General features: G+C 37.5%; 1 protein-coding gene across 1 annotated transcript in view; it reads right to left on the bottom strand.

Moving 5' to 3' along the window:
* Positions 1-10410, bottom strand: part of CSMD1 (CUB and Sushi multiple domains 1) — a 2474714-nt gene that overhangs the window by 1364658 nt on the left and 1099646 nt on the right. The gene's annotated exons all lie outside the window — the stretch shown is intronic.

Genomic DNA, 10410 nt, shown 5'->3' with positions numbered 1-10410 from the left:
AAATAAACCACCTTGTTTAAGAAACCATTACGCTTCCGATTCTCTTTCACTTCATGTTCCCCCAGTTCATACTACCTCAGGCTCTCAAGTTCTCACACTTCTCTTCCACCACTTCTTAGGAATTCAGGGAAATTATTCTTATGTACCCATAAGAAGTAAAGAAGACCAAAGCATGACAGTAGAAAGTTTAATTCTGAGTCTGACCTAAAACTGCCACCCTCCTATGTGTAGTTAGTGTAGTAGAGCTACCTGTAGCAGGGTAGGCACTGCAAAATGCTGCATAACCACCCTAGGAAATAGGCAAAGGCAAATATAGGGTGCCTCAAAACCCTAGCTCCCACCTCTTTGTGAGTTATCTTTCATTAACAAAAGACTAAGGGGAGCATACTCCAACAGAAAAACCCTTGGTAAAAGAGATGTGTAGCATAAAACACCCCCCACTTTCAGAGAAGAACTCTGCTGTAAAAGCAGCCTCTGCAAGGTGCAAGGAGGAGAAATTTTTTAATAAGTGTGAGCCTGGCTATAAACCAAGCAAAGAGAGCCACAAGTGTATGAAAAACTAACCAAAAGGGACAAACACCCCTCTCTTTTTGTCCTTGTGTTTTACAGGATGAAAACACCATTGAAGTATCATGAAGTTTGCCGAGTACAAGAAAGAAATCAAGCTTAACTGTTATGTGTAATGATTGTGTTTTACTAAGTATGTAAAATCCTGTTACTATAAGTAATTGTGATGTCAACTACACTGGACTACAAAATGTAGCGTAAAACTTTGTGATAAGCTATAAAATACCTAAAAAGTGGCTACAAAAAAAATACATCATGCAGAGTATGATGTATTTTCCTGTGTCACCTCCATAACCTTACAGAGTTTAGCCATGCAAAAGATCAGGAAGACTGACTAAATTGTTTGTTTTATTGTCGTCCTTTGTTTCCTTTTTTCTCCTTGTTTTTGTTTTGTTTGTATTCAAATTAATGCAGTTTAGTTTGTGTAGTAAAAATAGTAATGTAATGAAGTTTTATTAATTTCCAGGTTTAACGTAAGGGTTAGGAACAAAAACTAAAATGATACAATCCTAAGGAAAACCAGGACCTTCCTGTGCAAACAGCATACCTAATTTCCATGGCAAGTTAATAAAAAGTCTTAACCTTGACATTTATCCAAACTTTTACAGGATGGAAAGGCACTAGTTGTGCTACAATAGCACCAAGTATCCAGCAAATCAATTCAGCTGCATATTCATGCTAATCAAAAAGCAGAAATGACCCCGTGGTACCATCATCCCAGTTCCTAGTTCAGTCCCAGGCTAGAAATCAAGTAACCTAAGCACTCTCCCACTCCTCATCAACAATAGGCAAAAGGTCAATCCTCTGTCTGAGTAACACTAAAATACCATCTACCTTGCCAGGCCCAAAGGCTGTGTTGTGTGGAAAAAGTGATGACCTCTGGAGAATCGGCTGGGTTTCTCTTTTGCTGCCTATACTAATTCTGTGAGGGAGTGTTAGGGTGACAATTGTTTGCATTTTCAGGGAGCATTGGATCTGCAGCTGGAATAAAGGCTTTTTCCTGTGTCTCAGCAAAATTGCTGTCCACAAGGCAGGATAATATATTAAGACTAACCTTGCAAATGCTTAGGCAAGCAGTTTTCTAAACAAAGTCGTAGTGTTAGGGCCCATTGTGTAAGAAGAACAAGATGCAGCCCACCAGCTATCATCAGGTGATAAAGCAGAAGCAAGACCTTGGAGATGAAGAAGGAGTCAGCAAGAAACCAGAAGAAAACAGTAATTGACTGAAAGTACCCGAGTTCATGGCCTTATGCATACATTCTTAGAAGAGAGGCTTGTAAATGAAGGAAATGCACAGGCAATTCTATGCTAATGAAGTAATCAGTAAACTAAGGTGAAACTTGAGATGGGAGGAGAAATGGGTGGAACAAGAGGACGGATGAAGGCAGGAGAATGTTAATGAGTATGAACCAAGGCATATAAAATGTGAAAAGAACTATTGTTCAGTGAAGGTCCCTGGTTTGTTGGTTTTTTGGGATCTTTGACCAAAGCTGTCTCCATTCTGAATAAAGGTGTTGCAAGCAATGTATGCAAATAGCATTTGCTCCCTGCTTACTTTGGCTAATAAGTAACAGGATCCATGAGCAATTGGATCGTCATCTTCCTAGTCATTGGGTGCCGCATGGAGTAGGGGTCTAACATAGATGTGCTTCAGGGTAGACTTATTGCACAGTATTTTTCCTGTGTAATAAGTCTACTTTGAATGAATAGCATGTGTAGATGTGCCATTAAGGAATAACTTGGTAGAAATTTGCAGTGGTTTGTTTAAAATGTGGCATCTTTATCTGCTATCTCTAATTACTGTGACACCCTAAAATCAGTTTTATCTTAAACTATTAAAATAACTCTCCAAGACAAATAGACTCACTTAGGGGGAAACAAATCACAAAATGTATTTGCTATTTTATATATAATTTACAGTAAATCATCTTGAAATTTGTAAAGCAGCTGACAGTTCACAAAGACAAAAAAAAAAAAGAAAAGTCAATGGACTATGAGATTTTATTATGACAAAAGCATGCACATGGAAAGTATGTGTCTAATGAACAGATGAAGTTAAAATACTACTAAAATCTTCAGACTTCTTTAGGAAATAATTTTAATGGGTGATTTTAACAATTGATTACTGGCTGAAAATTGTGGCAGCCAATCCTTATCCAGCTTAACTGGTATTTCATTGTTTTGAATTGAGGAAACAAGGTATACAGCTGTTCAGAGCAATTATGCAAATCAGAAAAAATGTTCTCAGCTGTGCTCTTTAGACCCCTTCTCACCAAGAATTAACATATATAATAACATTAATTAAGAAATGTCAAGCTGTTTTAATGCTAACAAAGATGAAATCATATAACAGGATTATACCTTACTATAAATAATCTTTACTAGAGCAAATTCATTTTTGTTTATGTTTTGAAAGGTTATAAAGCTTATGGAGAAGATGCTTACCTAACCATCATTGTCTGTTGATTCTGGTTCTCCAAGACCACAAAACGTTATTAACACCTAATGGCCAAATTAATGCTTAGGGTCTTGTTGCACCTTAAGCCAGAAGCTGTACAAATGCTGATTGGTCTTAGTGCTAACTTGAGTTTGAAATAGTTGCATCTTCAGGTCAACAGGATCTTGGAGGGCTGAAAGGTATGAATCCCTTCCAACCTCCCATTCCAGGCTTTCCCCTTACACCCCAGGGCTCTCTTAGCTCCTTCCTGTCCCCAGGGCTCCCCACTGCCCCTTAGGTTTCCCCCCTGTTCTCCTCCTGCCCCTGTCCTCCCACAGCTTACTTGTGATTGCCTGCTATCTCTTTCCCAGGGAGAAGGCAGGGAAGGGTTAACCTGCCTGCCCAACCATGACCACCACTGCTGCCAGGCTACAGCTCTTATCTGGGCTGAGCATGGCCCAAAGAGAAGCAGCTGTGGTGGCAGCAGCTGCACAAGCAGGTTAGCCCTTACCTGTCTGCTCCTTAGGACACATACCATGGGTAGCCACAACTAAGCAAAGAGGGGCAGTGAGCAGGAGGGGCGGGGGATCTAAGGTGCTGGTGAGGGCAGGAGCACTAAGCCTGGTCCTGGCTAGTGGGAGTGGCTGGGTGAGTGGGGTATTAACACTAAGGTGTACTCTAGTGTGGTTACACATTAGTGTAACATGAAATGGATAACAGATCAGAGATAATCCTGCCCTGGACACCATAACTTTGAGCTGCATAATAAGTGCTTAAATCTGGTTTCATGTGTTAATGTGCAGAAAATCCAGGTGTTAAGAATTTCAGGAGCTACCCAAAATTACCATGTAACAAGGCCCTTACACACCACCTAAGGAAGTAAAGGCAAGAGCACATGTAATAAAGCAGATCCTTCCCTTGAATCTTATGCTACTTTTGTTCCATCATTCCAAATGAAAATGGCAGCAATTACTGTGTTGTTATGTAGTTTTATGGATCATATAAGAATTATTCTTAAGTATCTAGTCCCATGGAAATAACTCTGAATTTTGAGAAGAACATGCATATATATATAAGAGCATTTAAGCATTGAATAAGCTATGCAGAGTGGTTGTAGAATCTCCATTCTTGAAATCTTTGAAGAGCCGCTTAGGACAACACTTGTTGAGGATGGTTTAGATTGGGATGATGCTGCCTTAAAGCAGTGGGTTGGCCTAGTTGACCTCCTGAGGTCCCTTCCAAGCCCTACTTCTCAATGATTCTATGATTCTTTATGTACGCAAACCTTATGTTAAAGAGACTAAAAAAATTAAAAAAATAAATAAAGCCCTTTAGATATTTTAACTTGTTTAATAAAATTGAAGATGTAATACATTTTACTAATTCAGGCTTCCTTCTTTTTAACTCATCTGTTTGGAAATACAACAATACCTGTTTGTTGCCTAAACGGGTTGAATACATATTGATATGTGGCCTCTTTTTCAAAGGATATATTGCTAATGCTCATCAAGTGGCTGTATATACAAGTAATACTTGAGTGTCCACATTAAATTGAGGGATTGGGAAAACTAAGCATGCCCCCCCCAAGCCCTCTGGCTCACCAATCGGCAGCTTCTGATGTGACTTGGAGAGATTAATGGGTCTCCCGATTCAATTTGGATTTAGAGATTCAGTCACTGAATTGGGCTGAATCTCCTCTGAATTGAATCAGTGACTGAAGTTTACCTTTTAGCAGGGAAACCCATGTATTTCCCCCTTTTGCAAAGAGCTCTGTAGGCTGGCTGAGTTCCAGCCTGCAAAAGCTGTTTGCAAAAGGAGCGGGAAAGCCCCAGCCATGCCTGAAGAGGGAGGGAGAGGGGGAAAGGGTGGGACCCAACGCAATCATTTACCGGAAGCTGCTTCAGAAGAAGGATCAGCCTTCTTCATTTCTGGAAGTAAGTGGGGCTTGGGGGTTGCGGGATAGGGCTGGGGAGAACGCTGGCTAGGGGCTGGGGGAGCGAGGATGTGTTGGGGGAAGATATGGAGTGCCTGCCATTCTCAATCTGCCCCCCAACCCCTTACTTTCCCCCTGTCTCCCCACATACACCTACCTGCTGGGGTGTATGTGTATGTCTGTGTGTGTGTTTGTCTGTGTATCTGTGCCTGTGCCTGCATGTGTGCAGCTGGGGGGCTGTTGTGGGGGGAGTAAGAGGCATGAGCAAGACTGGGGAAGCTGTGGGGGGGTGGAGAGTGAGGGGCACTAGCAGGGCCTCCGGGAGGCCTGTGGGCCCTTTAATTTTTATCATGGTTTTTTTTAATTTTTTGATTTTTTTATCAGAGAATTTGTGATTTTTTTTATCAGGGAAGACCAGGATACCTGGCTATGACAGTTTAGATGCCATATGTCACATTAATGCAAAAAGTAACTCTTCTTTGTCTGAACACTTCTAAACATTAATGTGAAGTGGAAAGCTTAATAAAGGTGTTTATATGTTAATGTACAATTAAGTGTAGCATATTTGCTGTTAAGCCATATTATTAAATTATAAGTATTCACAACAGTGCAGCCCTTATATATGTATATAATATTACATGTATATACATAATATATTATCACATATATTTATGTAATTATATATATTTTGCACATATATAATATTACATATATTTTATTTATATGCATGTATATATTTGTATAATGATATCAATATATTGATGTGTCCCACTGCATATAAACTGTAGATTTGCCATAACAAATGTACACATTCCCTAATGATGTCCCACATGGCCTTTAAGTTGTTTAAGGTTTTTCTTCATTGTATCATTTAAATCTGTCACTTCATTGCTGATTCCAAAATACATTTGGCATTTGCAATCCAAATGAAAGTATTTAACACCTGTATAAATGGCCTGTGGAAATTTAAAGGGCAGGAATCACAATAAATTATCTGACCATCTGGATTGCCAGAGAGCACTCATGCTAAGTGGATGTTGATCTGTGAAATGACTGTAAAAAATAAGAATTAGAACTGTTAAAACAGTAGTAAGAAACTATTTTTATTGGATTGTTTGTATTATAAATGCATATTAATTGCTTGATTTAAGATTCTATTTTAGTTTCCATCTGCTTTGCATGCTAAAAGCATCATGAAATGTCAATTGGAATTAGCTTGTTATGATAAACGTGGAATTGAACATTAAGCTCTTTGCTTTCAGAACAATAATTGTTCAAAGAAGATTCTCCAAAACAACTATGATGAGGTTAATACTTTAAATTATTTGCTTATTCTAGTACACAATTATAACTTGTGAGAAACTGCACAGGCACTATATAGTTTTAAGTGAAAAAAGGGTTAACTCTACTTCCATTTGACTACATTGTTCAAGATTGAAAGTGCAGCTTCTTTGTCCATAAAGGACTAAATTCTACTTTAACCCTACTTTCTATATCCTAGATGTCTTCAGTTCATTCAGAAGTAACTTCCTACCTGCCATTCCCTTTATCTTCAAACTAGAGGGACAGTAGAGAGTATGGCTAGAGAAAACAGGTCTAGTTTGAGTGTGGTGGCCTAGCTTTCAATATTTGCATGAGTTACTCATAAAAATATAAGATAACACAGAAATACAGAACTGGAGGGCATGTACTGCACACCAAGTCCAGTCCCTTGATACTTCTCAAACTGATCAAAATTCCATACTTTATTACATAAATCACACTCTGTAATATAATATGCACTTTGTCTTTGAAAAACAAAATGACAAAAATGAAGTTTTTACCACAGTTATAGCTGCATAGAGCAGGGACAGAGCCTAATCTTCAGCTGACTCACCCTCCCTTCCCTGAGTAACTAAAGCTGAAAACTGGACTCCATGGGTGTATCCAGGGCCAGATTAACCTTTAGTAGGCCCTAGGAAAATAAACTTTGGGACCCCTACTTTTTTCATTCAAAAATTATAATATGTGAAATAAGCACAACTGGGCATCTTTTTCACTTAGAGCCCTAGGAATGTGCCTAGTTTACCTATGCATTAATCTGGCCCTGGGTGGATCTATGATTCTGAAAAGAGCTAAAGAATCTCCAAGGTTGTGAAACAGAAAGAAAGGCCAAGAGGAGCAAGAAGAGAGTAGAATTACCCTAAGGATGGTTAGCTTGCTTAGTGGAACATCAAGACCATTACAAAGGAGAGATAATCAGTATCACCTCTGGAGTGAAGAACAATGAGCAATTAAGTCAACTGACTTCCTTAGCTGCCAGATTAATGCAGAAAACAGCTGTACCACTTTGAAACAGAAATCAAAACAGGGTGTTTGTATCCCGGGTGGCCTTCACACTGGCTGATTTTTTGGGGAAAGATATATGTTGTATGTGAGAAAATATGGTACATTTTAAAATTTACTAATGTTTTCCCCATGTACCTTACTACTTGTACTGTAAAGCTGTTTCAGAACTTACTCATCCAGGCCAGGTAAAGACATAATACTTTTATCGGTATAAATAATTAGAAACTGGTCTATACGCATAACAGAGCAGAAGTTCAACATACAAAACCAATTTAAAAATGACAGAACCTAGTCTGAAATTTGCACCCCACCCCACCCCCCTACACACCCCCACTCCTCACCAAAGGGCAAATGTGTGTTCTGTTCACTACCAATCTAAATGATGCTGCTTCCAGAAAACTGTGTAACATAGACTGATTCCATCTCAGGCTTTTTTGAATTTCTTTACCTAAGTCCATTGATTTAGAAACCTACTTCTATTTTCTAACTTAAACTGAATCATGGCCCACTCATGTCCACTTACTCTTGTTACAACCATTTTCAAAAGCTGCATTGCTCTGCTTGGGCTGCCTCCTAAATTAGAAGTATTCCCTTTGTTTAGGCAATTAGTTTAATTATCAAAGTTGCATCATGTTAGAACTGTGTGATCTATCTTTGTTAAATCCAAGTATTTTTTTTCTATCTTCTCTTAATCTCCATGTACTTTACTTTTCCTTTCCACCATTTTTCCCTCTAAACCTTTCACAGTATTGAGTTCAGGCAACTTATCATGTAGTTGCTTGGCTCACACTTTTCCCCTCTCTTCTTAAATCTAGGTATCAAATTTACTTTTCTTTGATTGTATGGCATTATCCCTCAGTGAACAGATTATTTTAAAAACTTGTTAGTAGATATGAGATTTCATGTGATAGCTATTTCAGAGTTTTGGAATGGAGATTATCTAGTCCCTATACTTGTTGGGCTCTGAGTTTTGCTTCCATTATCAGAAAGGTGATTTCCATATCCTCATTTCCATTAGCCATTCTGCTTCTACCACAAGTTCATCATATATTTTTCAGATTCACTGAAGGCAACATATTCATTTAATTTTGGTTGCATGTATTTTATCTTTAATCTTGTTTTTCTTCTTTTTTATATATAGCTAAAGAACCTTTTAGTATTTGTTTTTCTATCTTTTTCATGGTTTAACTCAGCTTGATTTTTGACAGTTCTTGATGTATACAATTTCTGCTTTCTATGGTATAGCTTGATGCAACGAACAATTAAGGGTGCCTCTACCCTTTGTTGAAAACCTCTTAAAAATTAGACTAAATTCAAAGAATTTTTTTGCTTTTCTGTTTCTTAAAGAATTATAGTTTGACAGAAACCAAGGATTCGGTCATTTCTTGAAGGAAGTGGGAAGAAAAAGTTTTACAACCCTCCATCATAGTTTGGTAGTCACTGTTGTCTTTCCAAACAATTACATTCTTTTGCTTTGTTTTAATAAATATTTAATAGCACTTAAAGAGAGACTTTGCTGATGAACATAGCAGATTTTAGTGGGTTTGTTAGTGCCAGTTATTTTTTAATATCATTTCAGTGTATTTTAGTGAAAAGACAGAATCATAACAATTCTCTTATTTTTCAAGTTGGTTATCTTGTCTACCTAGTACCTTTTTGTGGTGGATAATTTCAGAACAATAAATCATGTAAATGATCAAAGATCTAATTTATAAACCCTTGGTTTGAGACTCCTAAATTTAGCAGGTGGTACACCAGAGAAAGATTTAGTGTCAATCTGTTAGTCAATAAAATTGTCTAGATCTCAATATTGCAATGAAATTTATGGAGGGTAAATTCTACTGAATCCCACTTGACAAAGCCACCTGGATTAGGATTATAATATGAAAATGAATTCAACTTTAAAGGAATAAAATTTATTATGTGGGGTTTTTTTCTTTTATTGTTGCTGGGTTTATTATTATTATTGTTTTGCCTCCATCGTCAAAGCATCTGCAGCATTTTTCAGAGAAGATCTGGGTCCTGAGTTTCAAGTGATTGACTGAAACTGTATTGCATTAACAGTGTACATATAATTGTCTCTGTCAATGCTTTGGATTTTTTCCCCCTTATAAGAAGGCAAAATAAGAAATTGCATGTATGCACAACTGGATTGGGAAAATTCCTGGAAGATGTAAATTAAATTTCAGAGGATCTGATTTTATTTTATTTTTTAATGGAGCAGTTTAGATTGATAGGCATACAGGAACTCATCCAATAATAAGTGGAAACAGGTTAAACTTCATCCCAGGGTTAATAAAACAGCATTACACCATGAAAAAAAATCAGATTTAACTTTATCTACATAGTGCCACTACCATCCTATTTATCAGCTGCATGATCTCAAAATTTGTCTTTATTATTTTGAGTACAATGTGTACCCTCATGTGCAATCCAAATAGTTCATAGATACTAATTTAAGCAATTTTAATAGACAAGTAGAAAAGGCTACTCAAGCAAAAAAAGGGTTTGTCCCTCCTTTACTCTTCCCCCTACCACAATTTATAATGAACTATTTAATCATGAATCAAAACATGTATCTCAGCAGTTATTCATCTTTACAAAGACCTATACATTGGACCCATTCTTGCAGCCCTATAGTAGTGAATAATGTCAATGATTTTTTGCCTCAGCAAAGAAATTAGCAGTGCAACCTAACACTTGCCATTTCAACTTAACTCATTTGTAGCTTTAAAGCAAAAAAATATCTTTAAAGCAAAAGAAATTTTGTTCATCTATAGTAAGTGGCAGAGGAATGAACAAACATGGGCAGTGGTTTTTTTTAATGTATTTTTAGTTTTTGCCTGCACTGATTTCAATGATAGAATACAAGTCAAATCAGGGGGAAAAAGGTATCTCTGGGTGCCTGTACAAGAGCCCAGAGGCTGCTCCGACATGCTGTAATTACAGAGTGGTAATTACTGTGCTTCAGTCAGCCTCTGCAACACTTTAAAGCTCATTTGATAAGCATCAGAAAAAGCAACCCCATCACCATTTTGAAGCATGGGGATGCTAATATACGAGATGTTCTGGTGCTTTAATTAACTCCCCCCTCTTCCCCTACCCTCAGAGCATGTGTAAAAATGCCCCATATTATAACTACAGT

The sequence above is a fragment of the Gavialis gangeticus genome, unplaced genomic scaffold (assembly GCF_001723915.1).
Source record: "Gavialis gangeticus isolate Ggan-Ray unplaced genomic scaffold, GavGan_comp1, whole genome shotgun sequence".
Classification (NCBI taxonomy): domain Eukaryota; kingdom Metazoa; phylum Chordata; order Crocodylia; family Gavialidae; genus Gavialis; species Gavialis gangeticus.
Note: the sequence above shows the minus strand (reverse complement) of the source record. Positions and strands in the feature narration are given on the sequence as shown.